The 17,643-nt window shown below is 43.8% G+C and overlaps 1 long non-coding RNA gene across 1 annotated transcript; it reads left to right on the top strand.

Annotated features, from left to right (window-relative positions):
- The first annotated feature begins 1,655 nt into the window (after positions 1-1,655).
- On the top strand, positions 1,656-16,633 carry LOC118153250 (uncharacterized). The gene is made up of 4 exons (XR_004742512.3): positions 1,656-1,866; positions 12,048-12,137; positions 14,204-14,290; positions 15,104-16,633. It is a non-coding gene; the product is annotated as an uncharacterized LOC118153250 (long non-coding RNA).
- Positions 16,634-17,643: the final 1,010 nt, after the last annotated feature.

Below are 17,643 nucleotides of genomic sequence, written 5' to 3' on the forward strand. Positions count from 1 at the left end.
AACCCACTTCACTTAGGAGGGAGACTATGTGTGTCTTCTATCCCAGTGCCTTGTAGATGCTGCAAAAAGATCCCTTGATGTTCATGCCATCAGACTGAAAACCTGCCTCCCTCCTGGTTGCTGTCACCTGCCAGTGCCCTGGTCATTCCTCCTTGTCTCTTAAGGACTTGAGCATTGGCCTCACTACCTTCATTTTCACGATCCACTCTTTGGAGAGTGATCTGACACCTTGGCCTCTCGGTTGCTTGACCTCCACGCCTCGCATGGTCTTGAGCCTCCTACTCTGGATGTCACATGCTTGACCTTTTCATGGCCAATGACCGTCTTGCCTCTTATTCTCACTTTCAAGCCCCTCACTTCCTGACCACCGTGTCCTCTTTCCAGTTTAGTGGCTCTACTGCTCCCACACCAGCAATTATTTAATCTTATGAAGAGCAGTGATTCATTGGCCTTGTGAACAGGTCTCAGTCTATTTAGGAAGTTAATTTTGCCAAAATTAAGGATGCATACCTGGACACAGCCTCAGAAGGTCCTGATGACACGTGCCTAAGGTGGTCTGAGCACAGCTGGTTTTACACATTTTAGGGAGACTTCTAGAGAGGTGGCATTTTGGGGTGGGAAAGACCTAGGTTTGAATCCCAGCTCTGCCATATTTGTGGAACAACCTTGGGCAAATTACATGAATTCTCTGAACCAATGTCCTCTTTGGTAATGTGGGATGCTGATGGCTACTTTAGTCTTATAGTTAGGGTCAAGTGAGAGCATTTATACAATTCAGTAAGCATTTTTCAAGTGCCTATTGTGCTATAGTGAGATAGAAGACTAGCAGAATTTGTTTTCTGGCTACAGTCCTGCCAACCAAAACAGAATATAGTCCAGAAAAGATAAAGTCAAGAACCTAGTCAAAACCAGCAGATGGGGACAAAAGCAATTCCTAGCTGCCCTCATTGCTCATTAACATAACACACTCCCAGGAGTGCCATGACAGTTTACAGATGCCATGGCAACAACCCAAAAGTTACCACCAAGGGTCATTCCCTGGCAATGACCCAAAAGTCACTGCCCCTTTCCTACAAAGTTCTAAATAGCACACCCCTCAGTTTGCATTAACCCTCCCCTTAATTTGCAAACAATTGAAAGTGATTATAAGTGAGTATAAATATAGTTGCTGAGAGCCCACAGTTTGCTGACTCTAGGCACACTGCCTATGAGTTAACCCTGCTCTGCAAGAAGCAGCACTGTTCAGGAAAAGGTTGCTATATAACACCACTGACTTGCCCTTGAATTATTTCCTGGGCAAGGCCAAGAACCCTCCTGGGTTAAGCCCCACTCTCGGGGCTCACCTGTCCTGTGCCTTCTGGTGGCCACAAAGGGGTGAAGATAGTGAGTGAGAAGAAGTGACCAATGAGGTGTTGAGATTGCAGAAATGGCAGTGATCAGTGGCAAGGTGGCAAGACAGTAGCAATGAACAAAGAGGCCAAGTGATAAGAAAGACTTGAGAGAGGGAGAAATGGTGGGACAGCAAGATGACAAGACAGTGACCGGTCAGATGGTGAGAGGTGGCAATCAGAGAGGCAGTGGTGCAGCAGTCAGTCAGGGCTGTAGGGATCAAAGCTGCAGACAGCTGGAACACTAACCAAAGGTTCTTTTCCCAGCCATCATCTTTCCTGGCAGATGGTGGAGCTGAGTGGATGGACGAGCAGCCATAGCACAGGGATCCAAAGCTCTGACTGGGAGGCTGCAGGACCACATGTCAGTTTCCTCACAGCAGCCGAGCCTGCCCATGCCAGGGAAGCCTGGGGAGCAGACCTTCACCTGCATCCCACATCAGAGACTAGGTGGCCCCATTTTGGCTCCTGTGGACAGGTAAGTATCCCTTTTACCTCACCCCCCAAATATCAGATGAGCCAGGAAAATAAGGCCTTTGGCTTAGGCAGTCAATTCAAAGTCTCCCTTAGCACAGCTGATCACATCCTTATTGTCCCTTTTCTAGGTCATTTCTTTTCTAACACCATTTTATTTTTCTGTCAGCCATTTTATTTTATTTTCCACCCTGAAATATATGTTTTCTTTGCAGTTTTTGCTTTGGCTCCCTGCTAACTGTATTTGGGCAGTTGTTGACGGCTGAACACTTGGTTATGAGAGGTCCCCTGTTGTGTTGACCCTGGGATGCCAGAGTCATGTTGTTTTGTGGCCCCAACTTGGTCTGTGGGGTTCACTGTTGATCGCCCTCTGGATGCTCTGTGATTTTCGGCATTAGGACTCACCATTAGGATGCCTTTTAGGCTATTGGAGCAAATTCAATTTTGGCTCAAAGAAAAAGCAACTCATTTCCTATTGCAACGCCATTCGGGTCCAATACAAATTAGAAGGCCAAGAGATTTAGCCTAAACATAGTTCTGTAAATTATAATGCTATTTTATAATTAACATTAAAAAGAAGGAAAATGGGGAGAGGTCTCTTATGTACAGGCTTTCATTGCCCTTTACTGATTCAATGTTACTTCAAGGCATGGAGGGTTGGAGGGGATTAAAAAAAAAGGCACTAGGAAGTCATGCCTAAGGGATCCCCTCCTAGCTGCTTCCCTTAGAAGGCCTACTCCCTCCCAGAGCCTCCTCAGTCTCCCAATTCTGAGGGGTCCTGCCAGTTCTCTAACATAGGATTCCACCCCAAGGTCATCAGGCACTCCTCCACCTATCCAACTAGCCCCAGCCTAAACCTTCTGCTGCTGGAGAAAGTAGTCCAACCAGTACGCCCAGAAATATGGCTCCACATCAGCCCCTGAAGTCAAAGCTGTGCCCATTGTGGGAAGTAGCTGATGGAGATGGGGGGACACTTAGAATACACATGCCATTTTCTATGTCTGATTTGGCTTTTTGCAAGGAAAAATTCTGCCAATTTTCAGAGAATCCATGAAAGTTTGTAGAAGAGTTTGTTAAATTGACCATGTTCTTTAACTTGGTATGACTTGTAAGTATTGTGGTCCACTTGCTGTACATAGAGAAAAAGCAGAGGAGAGTGTATGGTTAACCCTGTCAATTATGATAAGGTTAGAGATGTAATCCAGGGTAAAGATGAAAGTCTTACTCTTTCTGGGTAGTTTGGTTGAGAAACTCAGGAAATCTACTAATACAGACTCAGACTGCCTGGAAGGACAAGCTCTCCTGGGTGTGCATTTTATTACTCAGTCTGCTCTGACATTAGGAGGAAGCTGCACAAAGCAGCAGTGAGACCCCCAATCCCCTATGAACCAACTCTTAAACACGGCCTTTAATGTTTATAACAGTAAAGACAGGGAAAAAATGGAAAAGACCAAAAGAAATAACCAAAAAGACCAATTACTGGTGATGCTGTAAGCACCCTTCCACCTCAGGATTACCCAGCCTCAGAAAGTGTCTCAAGACTGGTGTCTGGAATGCCCAGACAAGAGCACCCGATTTATCAGCCCCTGGTAATCAGCAATGAGAAGTTTTTTCTGGTGAGAGGAAAAAGCTCCCTGTTGATGTTAGGACTAACCTTCTTCCAATAGCTCCAGCAAGCTACCTTGCTTAATCAAGTAAGTTTACTGGAGGTCCCAGACGCTTGATCCAATGGACCGCTTCCCACAGTGGCAGACAAACAGCCACCCAAACATTTTTCTCTTGTGTCTCTGCTGCTGTGTAACCTCTCTGGCAGCACAGGGACTCTGAGGTCTCCCCTTTAGCAATGGATTTTGCCTCTTCCTTTCCTTATTTGATGCTACAAGATCCCCTTCCCTGCCTCTTCCTGTCTTCTGACTCATTGGAGCAAACAATATTTGGCCAGGTAGATAGGTCCCAATTTTATAAATAACAAATCCAGCTGTCTTGCATAGGTCACTTCATTTGTGTGATGTGCGTTGTACCTAGTATAGTATCTCATTGGCTTGTAGACTGGGCGCGGTGGCTCACACCTGTAATCCCAGCATTTTGGGAGACCAAGGTGGGTGGATGACCTGAGATCAGGAGTTCAAGACAAGCTTGGCCAACTTGAAACATCATCTCTACTAAAAACACAGAAATTAGCTGGGCATGGTGGCATGCGCCTGTAGTCCCAGCTACCCCAGAGACTGAGGCAGGAGACTCACTTGAACCTGGGAGGCGGAGGTTGCGGTGAGCCTAGATCGCACCACTGCACTCCAGCCTGGACAACAAGTGCAAAACTCTGTCTCAAAAACAAAAACAAAACAAAATAAAACCAAACAAATTGGCCTATAAATAAAAGAACACTCGTAAATTAAACAAATAAGACTAGTCTAAACTTGTTAGTTTGAAGGGAATATTGTGTCCTATAAAACGTAACTTCAAGCTTTTTATCTGGATAAAATACTGATTTTCATAGGCTTTAGAATGGTTAAAATGGCTTTAAATGTTGAACTTTTTGTGTAGTTTAAAATCTTAAAATTGGCTGGGCATGGTGGCTCACCCCTGTAAACCCAGCACTGTGGGAGGCCAATGCAGATGGATTGCTTGAGCTCAGGAATTTGAGACCAACCCGAGTAACATGATGAAATCCCATCTCTACCAAAAATACAAAATTAGCCAGGCATGGTGGTGCCTGTAATCCCAGCTACTTGGGAGGCTGAGGCAGGAGAAACACTTGATCCCAGGAAGTGGAGGCTGCAGTGAGCTGAGATTACCTCACACCTCTGCACTCCAGCCTGGGTGTGGTGGCAAGCACCTGTAGTCCCAGCTACTTGGGAGGCTGAAGTGGGAGAATCACTTGAGCCCAGGAAGTGAAGGCTGCAGTGAGCTGAGATTGCACCCCTGCACTCCAGCCTGGGTGACAGTGATACCCTGTCTCAAAATAGATAAATAATTTTAAAATTATAGAATGGGTCTCATCTATAGAATATCAATATCTGATAGTTCAGGGTTCTTTGCTTTCTAAGTTTATATAAAATGTGCCAGGGAAGATATATATTCTTTTTTGTGAAAAAGAATAACTTTTGTTCAATTCAGAAATTATTAAAAGAAAGCTTCAAAATATAAAGAAATCTGTTAATAAAAAAGAGAGATGAGGTGAGTTATGGATAGAAGACATTTTTTGTGGGGAGACTTTTTTTTTTTGATACAAAGTTTCCTCTTGTTGCCCAGGCTGGAGTGCAGTGGCGTGATCTTGGCTCACTGCAACCTCCACCTCCTGGGTTCAAGCGATTCTCCTGCCTCAGCCTCCCGAGTAACTGGGATTACAGTCACCTACCACCACGCCCAGCAAATTTTTGTATTTTTTGTAGAGATGGGATTTCTTTATGTTGGTCAGGCAGGTCTCGAACTCCCCACCTCAGGTCATCTGTCCGCCTTGGCCTCTCAAAGTGCTGGGACTACAGAGTCACTGCACCCAGCCTGTTTTTTTTCTTTTTTGAGACGGAGTCTTGCTCTGTCACCTAGGCTGGAGTGCAGTGGTATGATCTCAGCTCACCGCAACCTCTGCTTCCCAAGCTCAAGCAGTTCTCCTGCCTCAGCCTCCCAAGTAGCTGAGATTACAGGCATGAGCCACAATGCCTGGCTAATTTTTGTCTTTTTAGTAGAGAGGGGGTTTCACCATGTTGGCCAGGCTGGTCTTGAACTCCTGACCTCAGGTGATCTGCCGCCTCTGCCTCCCAAAGTGCTGGGATTACAGGCATGAGCCACTGCACCCAACCACCCCCATATTTAGATATGTTTAGATACACAAATAGTTATGATTGTGTTACAGTTGTCCACAATATTCAGTACAGTAACATGCTATACAGGTTTGTGGCCTAGGAGGGATAGTCTAGAGCATTAGCCTAGGCATGTACCAGGCTATACAATCTAGATTTGTATGAGAACATTACAGTGTTCACACAATGACGAAGTCTCCTAATGACACATATCTCAGAATATATCTCTGTCATTAGGTGACACGTGACTATATCATGAGTCTCCTTTAGGTATTAATCTTTTGTTCCCTTGTGGAAAGGCTGAGACAGTCAAAGTCAAGGGTTGGAGAAAAGTAGGATCACATGAAGATGTGAGGGATGAGGAGAGGGCTCCCAGGTAGAGAGGTTGTCAGTTCTGTGACTGTGGTTTCTAAATCCAACTTGTCACTAAAGGGAACCAGGGCTTCCTTGGATAATCACTGATTCCAGAGCTGAGGCAAGAAATAGACATTTTGGGCCAGGCTTGGTGGCTCACACCTGTAACAGAAACACTTCAGGAGGCTGAGGTAGGTTGACTGCTTGAGCCCCAGAGTTTTGAGACTAGCCTGGCAAAACCTTGTCTCTATTAAAAAACAGAACAAAACAAAACAAAATCTACAAAAATTAGCTGGGCATGGTGGTAGGTACCTATAGTCCAGAGGCTGAGGCAGGAGGATCACTTGTGCCTAGGAAGTAGAGGTTGCAATGAGCTGAGATCGTGCCACTGCACTCCAGCCTGGGTGACAGAGGGAGACCGTCTCTCTCAAAAAAACAGAAAAGAAAAAAAGAAAAGAAAAGAAAACGTAAGCCAGGTACAGTGGCTCACGCCTGTAATCCCAACACTTTAAGAGGTCAAAGTAGGCTTATCATGAGGTCAAGCAATTGAGACCATCCTGGCCAACATGGTGAAACCCTGTCTCCACTGAAAATAGAAAAATTCGTGTCTACGAAAAACACAGAAATTAGCCGGGCATGGTGGCTTGTGCCTGTAGTCCCAGCTACTTGGGAGGCTGAGGCAAAAGAATTGCTTGAACCTGGAAGGTAGAGGTTGCAGTGAGCTGAGATCGCACCACTACACTCCAGCCTGGCAACAGAGCAAGGCTTCTGAAAAAAGAAAAAGGAAATAAAAGAAAAGAAATGGACATTTTGCTATACTAGAAAGTAAGGAAGCTTTCAGAGATGACTGGGTTGTGTCCTAAACACATAGGTTAGGAACCAATAGAAAGAAACTCACTGTTCAGAGATGGAATAATTTAAGCATCTGCACTGGATTGAAATACATCAAATATGTGAAAATCCATGAGTTTATAATTATACCAGAAAAAAAAATTCTCATAGGTCACCTTTACAGGTTGCTAGGGAACCAACTCATTACTCTGAAAACTGGTTTAAAAAGGGAAAGAATCGAGCATTTGTCTTTTGTATATGAACTGTATTTCAGGGTAACTAAATTGTTGTTGAGGGAAAGGTCTTCTCTTAGAAGCATTTCAGCTAATAGATGAATGAGGAATGATAGAATTAGAATACCATAATTTTGCAATCATAGAAAAAATGTATCCAAGCACAGATCACCAATGGCTGTTAAAACTATTAGGGGAAATGCTGATGGGGAACTCTCTAATGGGTGGATTGAGCTGGCAATACCTGAACCCCCTAATTAATCTTGACATTACAAAAATGGGATAGAAGCAGACATGTGCCCCTGATGAGATTCAACGGGAAACTCACAACATCACCTTTGAAATAACCTTGCCAAAATATCAAGCAGGAATTGATCAAGGCTGTAGATCTAACAGACACTTTTCGGGAAATAGGGGGCTTAGGAAAACAGGTTGAATGACACCATGGGGATGCAATCAGCAAAATTCAGAATGTGGGAAACTCAACAGGACAAATGACCCAGTTTCTCCAACAAATAAATTAGAAGAAAATAAAAGAAGGCAGGGCAGCTTGTAAATGAAAAGAGAGCCACTAGACATATTAGCCAACTGCAGGTGTGGATCAAGTTTGTATACTTATTTAATCTAATTGTAAAAAAAAAAATTATGAAAAAATTGGAGACATTTGAATTCTGAATATTTGCCAATATTAAGGAAGTTTTTTAGGTGTGATAAGAACATCAGGGTTATGTTTTTTTCAAAAAACAATCCTCTTTTTGGAGCTACATACTAAAATATGTGTGAATGAAATGATATGAAGTCTGGGATGCATCTCAAAATAATCCAGTGAAATGGTAGAAAACAGGGAATAAGGGATAGGGAGAAACAGATGAAATGGAATTTCCACACATTGATAATTGTTGAAGCCTAATGATGGTCCATTACATTACTTTCCCTTTTTCGTATATCTTTGAAATGTTCTGTAATATAAAGTTTTTTTTTTTTTTAATAAAAAGACGGGGTTTCACCATGTTGGTCAGGCTGGTCTTGAACTCCCGACCTCAGGTGATCCGTCCACCTTGGCCTCCAAAGTGCTTGGATTACAGGCGTGAGCTACTACACCCGGCCATAAAGTTTTTTAAAAGTGGGTGTGAGGGTGGCTAGGTGCAGTGGCTCAAGACTGTAATCTCGGCACTTTGGGAGACCGAGGCTAGCGGATCACTTGCCCTCAAGCATTTGAAATTAGCCTGGGCAACATGAGGAAACCCGGTTTCTACCAAAAGAAAAAAAATTAGCCAGGTGTGGTGGTATGGGCCTGTAGTCCCAACTACCCGGAAGTCTGACTTGAGCTGAGGAGGCAGAGGTAGCAGTCAGCTGAGATCATGCCACTGCACTCCAGTGGGCAACAAAGTAAGACCTCATCTCAAAAAAGATAAATAAATAAAAAGTGAGTGCAGGGGGAGCCAATCACATACATAGGCAGCATCATAAAGAAAGGTTTTCTTTTCCTTTTTTTTTTTTTGAGATGGAGTTGTGCTCTGTCACCCAAGCTGGAGTGCAGTGGCATGATCTTGGCTCACTGCAACCTCCATCTCTCAGGTTCAAGTGATTCTTCAGCCTCAGCCTCCTAAGAAGCTGGGAATACAGGCTTGTGCCACCACATCTGGCTAATTTTTGTATTTTTAGTTTTGATGGGATTTCACCATGTTGGCCAGGCTGGTCTTGAACTCCTGATCCACCCACCTCGGCCTCCCAAAGTGCTGGAGTTACAGGCATGAGCCACCGTGCCCAGCCAAGAAAGCTGGGATTACAGGCATGAGCCACTGTGCCTGGCCTAGATCATATTAGAGTTTTAAAGTTGGTATTTGTCTAATGTTTCAACTAATATCTTTCTCCTAATGGTAAAATTCCTGTGTGCATTAGTCAGGATAAGCTGACAAGGTCCAGATATCAGTCATTTAACATAAATAACACAAACGAAGGTTGATCTTTTGCTTGTGTCACAGTCCAGTGTGGAGTGCAGGAGAAAGAGGATCTGGCCCCTTGGCCCTCTGGGGCCTCTGTCAATACCTCAGAGAAGTCCTTCACTGAATCTGCATGAAAGGCATCCCCATCTGAATGGCCTCTGACTGAAGGTGACACACATCACCTTCACTCAGTCCATCAGCAAGGACAGGGAGATAAGGAGAATGTCAAGGAAGGCAGGGCTGATGTTTTAGCTTCAGAATAACCAGCTAGTCTCAGCCACACCCGTGTTATGAGTAGTAACAGTGCATTATTCTAGTTAAGTGAACAAACGTCCACCCCAAAGTGCTGATGCTAACGTAGAAATTCCAGCATCCCAGAGAGGGCAAGGGAGAGGGAGGTTTGTGGCCCAATGCCTTCCTGGTCCTTTGATAACTCTGTGCAAGTAGACTCCTCACTTCACCCACCAGGTGGAAACTGCTTTCAGAGCAGGAATGTTTGGATGGGGAAATATTCAGCTATGTCTCCTTTATATAAAGAGCTGGAGGCCCAGGGTTTTTAGTTTTATTTTTTGAGACGGAGTTTTGCTCTTGTTGCCAAGGCCGGAGTGCAGTGGTGCAATCTCGGCTCACTGCAACCCCTGACTCCTGAATTCAAGCAATTCTCCTGCCTTAAGCCCTGGAGTACAGACATGCACCACCATGCCCAGCTAATTTTGTATTTTTAGTAGAGATATGGTTTCTCCACGTTGGTCAGGCTGGTCTCGAACCCCCGGCTTCAGGTGATTCACCAGCCTCAGACTCCCAGAGTGCTGGGATTACAGGCATAAGCCACTGCACCCAGCCAGCGCAGGTGTTTTTAAATGAAGGAAAGGAGTCCATGGATGTGCTTCAAAGATTTGATGATTCCCTGAAAACCATATGTAAAATTTTGTATTCGTGTGCGATTTTCTAGGAAGAGGATCCATAGTTGGGCACATAGAAGACATTCAATAAATATTCCTTCTAAAAACTCACGAAAGGGTCTGTGTTAGTCAGGGTTCTCCAGAGAAACAGAACTAATAGGATGTGATTATAAATAGACTTATTTTAAAGAATTGGGTCACATGACTGTGGAGGTTAGCAAGTCCCAAACCTGCAGGGTGGGCTGGCAGTCTGGTGACAAGGAAGAGCCTAGGCTGCGGTTAAGGTCTGAAGGCTGTGAGGCCGGAGAATCCCCTCTTGCTCAGGGGTAGTCAGTCTTTTGTTTTTTTCAGGCTTTTAGTGGATTCAATGAGACCCATCCACATTAGGAAGGGCCATCTGCTATACTCAGAGTCCACCGATTGAAAACTTAATCTCTCCCAAAAACACCCTCACAGAAATGTCCTGAATAATGTTTGACCATATACATCTGGGCATTGTCACTTAGCCAAATTGAGACATAAAGTTAACTACCACGGAGTTCTTGATCCAAACAAAAGGCAAAGGTTAGGAACTACTGTTTTAAGAAGTTTCTGCCATTCTCCCCACCTCTCATTAGCCAGTCTCTATTCCTGGTCCAGCTTCCTCCCCAGGCATATAACCACTCCCTTCTGGCAGCTTTCCATCTATTCCACACTGAGAGAACTGGAGCAGGAATACCCAAATGAACTTTCATAAATGTTAAAGAATTACTTTTCTCCAGGAATTTTTTTAAAAGTCTTGACAGAATCTCTAGAAATGTTACTTAATCAAAACATTTTAATCGGCTGGGCATGATGGCTCACACCTGTAATTCCAGCACTTTGGGAGGCCAAGGTGGGCAGATCATGAGGTCAAGAAATCAAAACCATCTTGGCCAATATGGTAAAACCCTGTCTCTATTAAAAATACAAAAATTAGCAGGGTGTGGTGGCTCATGCCTGTAATCCCAGCTACTTGGGAGGCTGAGGCAGGAGAATCACTTGAACCTAAAAGGTGGAGGCTGCAGTGAGCCAAGACTGCTCTCCAGCCTGGCAACAGAATGAGACTCCGTCTCAAAAAAAAAGGCCAGGTGAGGTGGCTCATGCCTGTTATCCCAGCCTTTGGGAGGCTGAGGCGGGCGGATCACAAGGTCAAGAGATCGAGACCATCCTGGCCAACATGGTGAAACCCCATCTCTACTAAAAATACAAAAATCAGCTGGGCATCGTGATGCACACCTGTAGTCCCAGCTTCTCAGGAGGCCGAGGCAGGAGAATCACTTAAACCTAGCAGGCAGAGGTTGCAATGAGCTGAGATCGCACCACTGCACTCCAGCCTGGTGACAGTGAGACTCCACCTCAAAAAAATTTTTTTTATTTTTTAAAATCTTCATTTTCTGTGTGTTAGTGATGGTATAATTGGCTAAGGTATCCATCTTTCAGTTTATATTTTACATCCCTGCTTCTAGTCGTTTGTCTTGAGGAAACCCTCCAGCCAAATGAAATTCCTTGAAATCACAGATTATTCCTTATTTCTTTGCAATTCTCTACAGTGTTCAAAATGCTACTGGCACAGGAACAAACACTCATTAACTGGTAGTGTTGTCACATTCTGCTTTATTTGACTCCACTAACATTAAACCACCAGCTAGCCCTGGTATTAAAAATAGCCCACATTTATCTCTCAGGTTGTCACTTAACTTTGACATCTCTACCTTGATTTCACGGAAAGAGCTGCACATACAGAAGACAGAGGCAAGGCTGGGGCAAGAATCTTCTTACTTTCTGGTTATTTATTTGCATAGGTAAAGTCCAGGGATTTAATGCAGATATTCTCTTCCATCCTCCCTTAGCCTAATTTAATCCTCATCTGAAAAAGTCCAATGAAGTGGGTTTGCAAAAAAAAAAAAAATTCTTTCTGCTCATTCTCCTGCGGTGCTTCTACTCACGTTGTAATGTGGTATGGCTGAAACTTCCCTTCCTTGCCCTGGGAAAGAAAGGATCTTCTGTTTCATAAAGTATTGAGGGACCTGGATGGGTCAGCGATGCTCTATTAATATAAAATGAGATTATTCACCAGCTGTTGTTTCCTTGCTTTCAGCAGAGCTATTGAAACATTTGTAAAATAGCAGAGGGTTCCAGATGGGAGGAGCCATTGTTCAAAGTCCAGACCACCCAGCGGGCATGTCAGGTAATGGGCTTCACATCTGACCCCTGCAGAAATTTGATAACTCATTAAGGGTGTCATATGATTGGTCTGTGCCATTGGAGAAAACACCCTCCTTTTCCTTCCTGCTGACTTCTTTTTCCCCATTATCTTCCCTCTCCTCTTGTATGACCACAGATTCTCCTAAAAATCTATTCAAAAGAAGTTATTAGAGTGAGTTAAAGTTAAACTCAGTTAAAAAGATAGCAAATGTTGCTTTGATATCAAATTTGTCTTTTGCAGCCCACAACATGACCTATTCATGTGCTTGCTTTTCATGGGCTCATAAGACATTATTCACAATGGAAGAAACAATGGCAGAGGAAGGTATCTATGCAGAGCAGCAAGCCCCTCAGATTTCATGTGCATGCAAATCAACTGCGGTTCCTATTCAAATGATTCAGTAGGTCTGGGGAGGGACCCAAGAATCTGCATTTCTAACAAGCAACCAGGGGATGAGTAACTCTTTGAGCAGTAAGGGTCTGTATCGAACGTTGTTTAATTGCTTCCATTTTGTAGCACATCTGTCAATTTGCCCAAGCTATAGAAAATACAGGGTGACACACTTTTCTCCTTAACTGCTGAATTTCTTAATGCTTTGTTATAGAAATAGATGAGAATACAGCATTGACCATTATCTCTTTTTTTTTTTTTTTTAGACGGCATCTTGCTCTGTCACCCAGGCTAGAGTGCAGTGGCATAATCTCGGCTCACTGCAACCTCCGCCTCCCAGGTTCAAGCAATTCTCCTGCCTCAGCCTCCCGAGTAGCTGGGATTACAAGCATGCCCCACCACACCCAGCTAATTTTTTTGTATTTTTAGTAGAGACAGGATTTCTCCATGTTGGTCAGGCTGATCTCGAACTCCTGACCTCAGGTGATCCACCTGCCTTGGCCTCCCAAAGTGCTGGGATTACAGGCATGAGCCACCAGACCTGGCTTATTATTATTATTTTTTTTAATAGAGATGGGGTCTCACTATGGTGCCCAAGTTGGTTCAAACTCCTGGACTTAAGCTATCTTTCTTCTAGGCCTCCCAAAGTGCTGGGATTATAAGCAAGAGTTACTGCTCCCTGACGAAAAAAATAATGTTTTTTGAGTGGGAAAATAGAACTATCAACTTCACAGGATTATTTTAAGCTTTAAATGAGATAGTATATGCAAATTACTTACTATTTTACATGAAATAAAAAATAACCCTTATAAAGCCCTGTGAAATGCTCCATAAATCAAACTTAAAAACAAACAAACCCCTGAAATTTACATTCAGAACTGCTAAAATGTGGGCCAGGCACGATGGGGAGGTCAAAGTGGGCAGATCACCTGAGGTTGGGAGTTCAAGACCAGCCTGACCAACATGGAGAAACCCCATTTCTACTAAAAATACAAAAAAAAAAAAAAAAATAGCCAGACATGGTGGTGCTTGCCTGTAAGCCCAACCACCTGGGAGGCTGAGGCAGGAGAACTGCTTGAACCCAGGAGGTAGAGACTGCGATGAGCAGAGATCATGCCATTGTACTCCAGCCTAAGCAACAAGAGTGAAACTTCATCTCAAAAAAAAAAAATTGCTAAAATGTTTTCCTGTAAACCGTCATATCAGAAGGAAATCTTTCCAAGACATCTCCCATTCCCTGCCTTGTTTAATGGTGTCTACTGAATTCATTTTAGCTCTTTCCTCATGACTCAAGGCCCCTGTTTTGCAACGAGTGACTGCACTGTCCTGGAACACAGGGATGACCTCAGTCAGGGGTTTTTCTACTGTCCACCTTCCCCGCCCCCTCCCCACCCCCACACTAACAACCCTGTTCATAGTTCCATAATATCACTTAGCACACCGTGGCAAAAATATCTGTTTACCCAGTTTCTTGGCCTAGGACCCCCTTTCTTGGAGCAGGGGCCAGGACTTCAGTAAATGTCTCCCCAGGCCCCATTTAAAGGGTTGGGCGTCCAGAACTCAGCAGTATGGCTTGTGTTCAATCATTCCGACACTTTAAAATGCCTCCTTGTCCTCGGCCAAGTACTGAAAGCATTGCTCTGTTTTATCTTTTCCAGATAACCAAGGACAGAAATTACATTCCTCCGTAGAACCTTGTAATGGTTTTCAGTTACTAAAGGACCAAGAAGATATTTACTCTTCTGGTAAAATTTAAGTCTAGTCTGTCTTCTTTGCTTTTTCATTTGGGGTCTTTGTTTTGCTTTCATTGACGGCAAGGACATTGGAACCAGACAGCCCTGGGTTCAGATATTAATCTACCATTTGGTAGTTATCTGACTCTTAGTGAGTCACTTAAATTCTCTGTTACTCAGTTCCTTATCTGAAAATGGGATAATTCTCGGACTGCAGAACTGCTGTGCATGTGGAGAAGCAGTAAAGGTAGAAAGATGAGTAAAACTCCTCTAAGGAAAGAGTTTTGATACCCCTGGCTTTGATAACCTTGCTAGGGTTGAGGCAGGGGTGGGACTCTAAAGGGCCTTCCTGAGTAATATTAGATGGGTCTTACCCAGGCTTTAAGAGTATGGCCTAGTCATAGTTGGGCATTGCATTTGCAAAGCACACAGGTGAGTAGGACACCAAGCTACTCAGGGTGGCTGAGTCTGATAGTTTTCTTCCCAACAGCCATTCTCTATTACCTTTCATCCCTGCTGTCAGAATCCACTTTCCAACTCCAGAGACTAAAAATGCCAATAAAGGTTGAACATCCCTAATCTGAAAATCTGAAATCCAAAATGCCTCAAAATCCAAAATTTATTGAGTGCCAACATGGTACTCAAAGGAAATGATCATCAGAACATACAGGTTTTAGGTTTTTGGATTAGGGATGCTCAACTGGTAAGTATAAAGCAAATATTTTTAAATGGAGAAAAAAATCTGAAATCTGAAACACTTCTGGTCCCAAGCATTTTGCGATACTCAACCTGAATAATTTTTTTTTTTTTTTTTTTTTGAGACAGAGTCTTACTCTGCTGCCCACGCTAGAGTGTAATGGCACAATCTTGGCTCACTACAACCTCCGTCTCCCAGGTTCAAGTGATTCTCCTGCCTCTGCCTCCTGGATTCAAGTGATTCTGCCATCTAAGCTGAATAACTTTTACTATTAGGGCCTGAGCATGTAACCCAACCCTGGTGGAGGAGTTTAAAGGTCAGTTTTCTGAGATGTTTCTGTGCAAGTTTTTCCTTTATGATGTCAGAAGGCAGATGTAGTTATGTGTGGACATAGTTCCTGGAGCTATGGCAGCCTTCTTGAGACCATGAGGGAAACTCTGAGGATGAAAACCAACAGACTGGGGATGACATGAAGGAAAGTAGAAACGAAAGCACATAGGTTGGGTGCTTGATGATATTGTTGTGTCCCTCAATTAACTAAGTCTGAAAATTATACCCCCAGAGATAATAAACCTTATTGTTTAAGCTTTATGTAGTTACATATTCCATTACCTGTTACTTTAGTATGCATTCAGCATACAGTTGAGAAGGCTAAGCTTGGAGGGTATGAGGAGAAGGAGAAGACTTGGTGGTAACACAGAAGAAAAGGAAAAGAGAAAAGTTGCTTCTGTTGAGGGGAGCGCTATAAATCTCTACTCCACTCCTTTGGGGAAGCCTGAGTCAATTCCACATGGCTTATGAATACTTTTGGTGTTCATGGATTCATCTGGGGGACTTGAAGAAGAATTGAGATCTATATCAAGAATGGTGCCCAGCTGGAAATAGCTGCACTTCTGGGATACATAAGAATTTGAGACCATATGCAATAAACGATAGATGCTGTTATTACTATATTATCAGTATTATCTTAGCCCCTGACTGGTAGGCAGAAAAGAGGTAGAAATTAGATGCTCGTGGGTGGGACTGTACCCTGTAGTTGTCCTTGAGAAGAAGCTTGTGACCAAGGCTGAAGGAGACTGAGCAGCAATTGGCAGCAGCCTCAGTGGACGGGCAGCTCTGCTACTTAACCTCTTACCAAGGGACTCTGCAGATGGAGCAAAAGGCTGGATCCCAGTTAGCAGAACAAAGGCCTGAAATCAGAGCAGCTCAACAGAAGTCTGACTTATTGTTTTGGAACATGGCTTCCTGAATTCTCCCTGACTAGAAAAGATCTGGTTCCAGATCTCAGGTTGGGACTGACCTTCAATCTTCCACACAGAAATGAAGTTGCCTTAAGAATGTTATACACTGACTGGGCATGGTGGCTCACACCTGTAATCCCAGCATTTAGGGACACTGAGGCAGGGGGATCATTTCAGATCAGGAATTCGAGGCCAACCTGGCCAACATGGTAAAACCCAGTCTCTACTAAAAATATAAAAATTAACTGGGCATGGTGTTGCAGCTACTTGGGAGGCTACTTGGGAGGCTGAGGCAGGAGAATCACTTGAAACTAGGAGGTGGAAGTTGCAGTGAGTCGAGATCGCACCACTGCCCTCCAGCCTGGGCAACAGAGTGACACTGTCTCAAAAAAAAAAAAAAAAAAAAAAAAGAATGTTATACACATACCACATAGGTAGAAATATATAGAAATTCTCCTTCTTTGTCTCAGTCTCTCTTTTTCTCTGTATGTGCATATCTCCTTATCTTAACCTCTCACAAAGGGCCTTGAGTGCTAACCTAATTCACCCAGACAGCTAGAAGGAGTCCTCAAAGCCAGGGATTTGCTTTGGTCAACGGGCTATCGAAGGACACAACATACACCATATTTGAACTGAGGTTTTAAAGGGCCATTGGGTATTTTGCTCTTTTCATTCTGCCACAGGGATGACAGGTCTTGCTTGAATGGGGGCTCCTCCTGCAGCCTTGGTCCCTGAATGTGAAAACACATGGAGCAGAAGCAGAGCCTTCACTGATACGATGGCAGATGAGTAACAGCAGAGTGAGGAACATTGGTTGTTACAACCCCTGGGATTTAGGAAGTCATTTGTTACTGTGGTAAAGCTGACTAGTAAATCCAATCACTCAGATTGCCAAGCCGGGAGAAATCATAAATCTTTGTTGTTTTAGGCCACTACATTCAGGGTCTTTGTAAGACAGAAATCGATAGCTGGAGGTTGTGTGGCTTGAGACACTGAAAAGGTTCAGGATTCAAATGGTGCCCACAGGGTCCAGTGTCTCCACTTCTCTTAACTCCACTTCACCTTGGATGGGCTATTACCCCAGCTCTATGTGGCGGACTCCAGCAGCCTTAGTTGATGCAATATCTCCAGGCTCATGTCTTTCCACGTTCAAGTATAATAGAAAGAGAGCTTCTTTTCTAGCCATTCCTACAAAATCCCTGAGATTCACTCTGAATAAATAGACTGGCTGAGGTCATGGTCCCACCCGTGAGACACTTGTGGGGGTGGAGATGGCAGTGGCTTGAGAAGGGGGTGTATCTGTTATGAGTCTTTCAGTTGAAACTCAAGCAGCTAATTTAAAAGGGGAATTTACTTAGCCACATAACTAAAAAAAAGAGAAAAATTGATGGGTGGTTCCTACTTCAGGTGTGCTATGATTTGGAGCT

The sequence above is a fragment of the Callithrix jacchus genome, chromosome 1 (genome assembly GCF_049354715.1).
Source record: "Callithrix jacchus isolate 240 chromosome 1, calJac240_pri, whole genome shotgun sequence".
Classification (NCBI taxonomy): domain Eukaryota; kingdom Metazoa; phylum Chordata; class Mammalia; order Primates; family Cebidae; genus Callithrix; species Callithrix jacchus.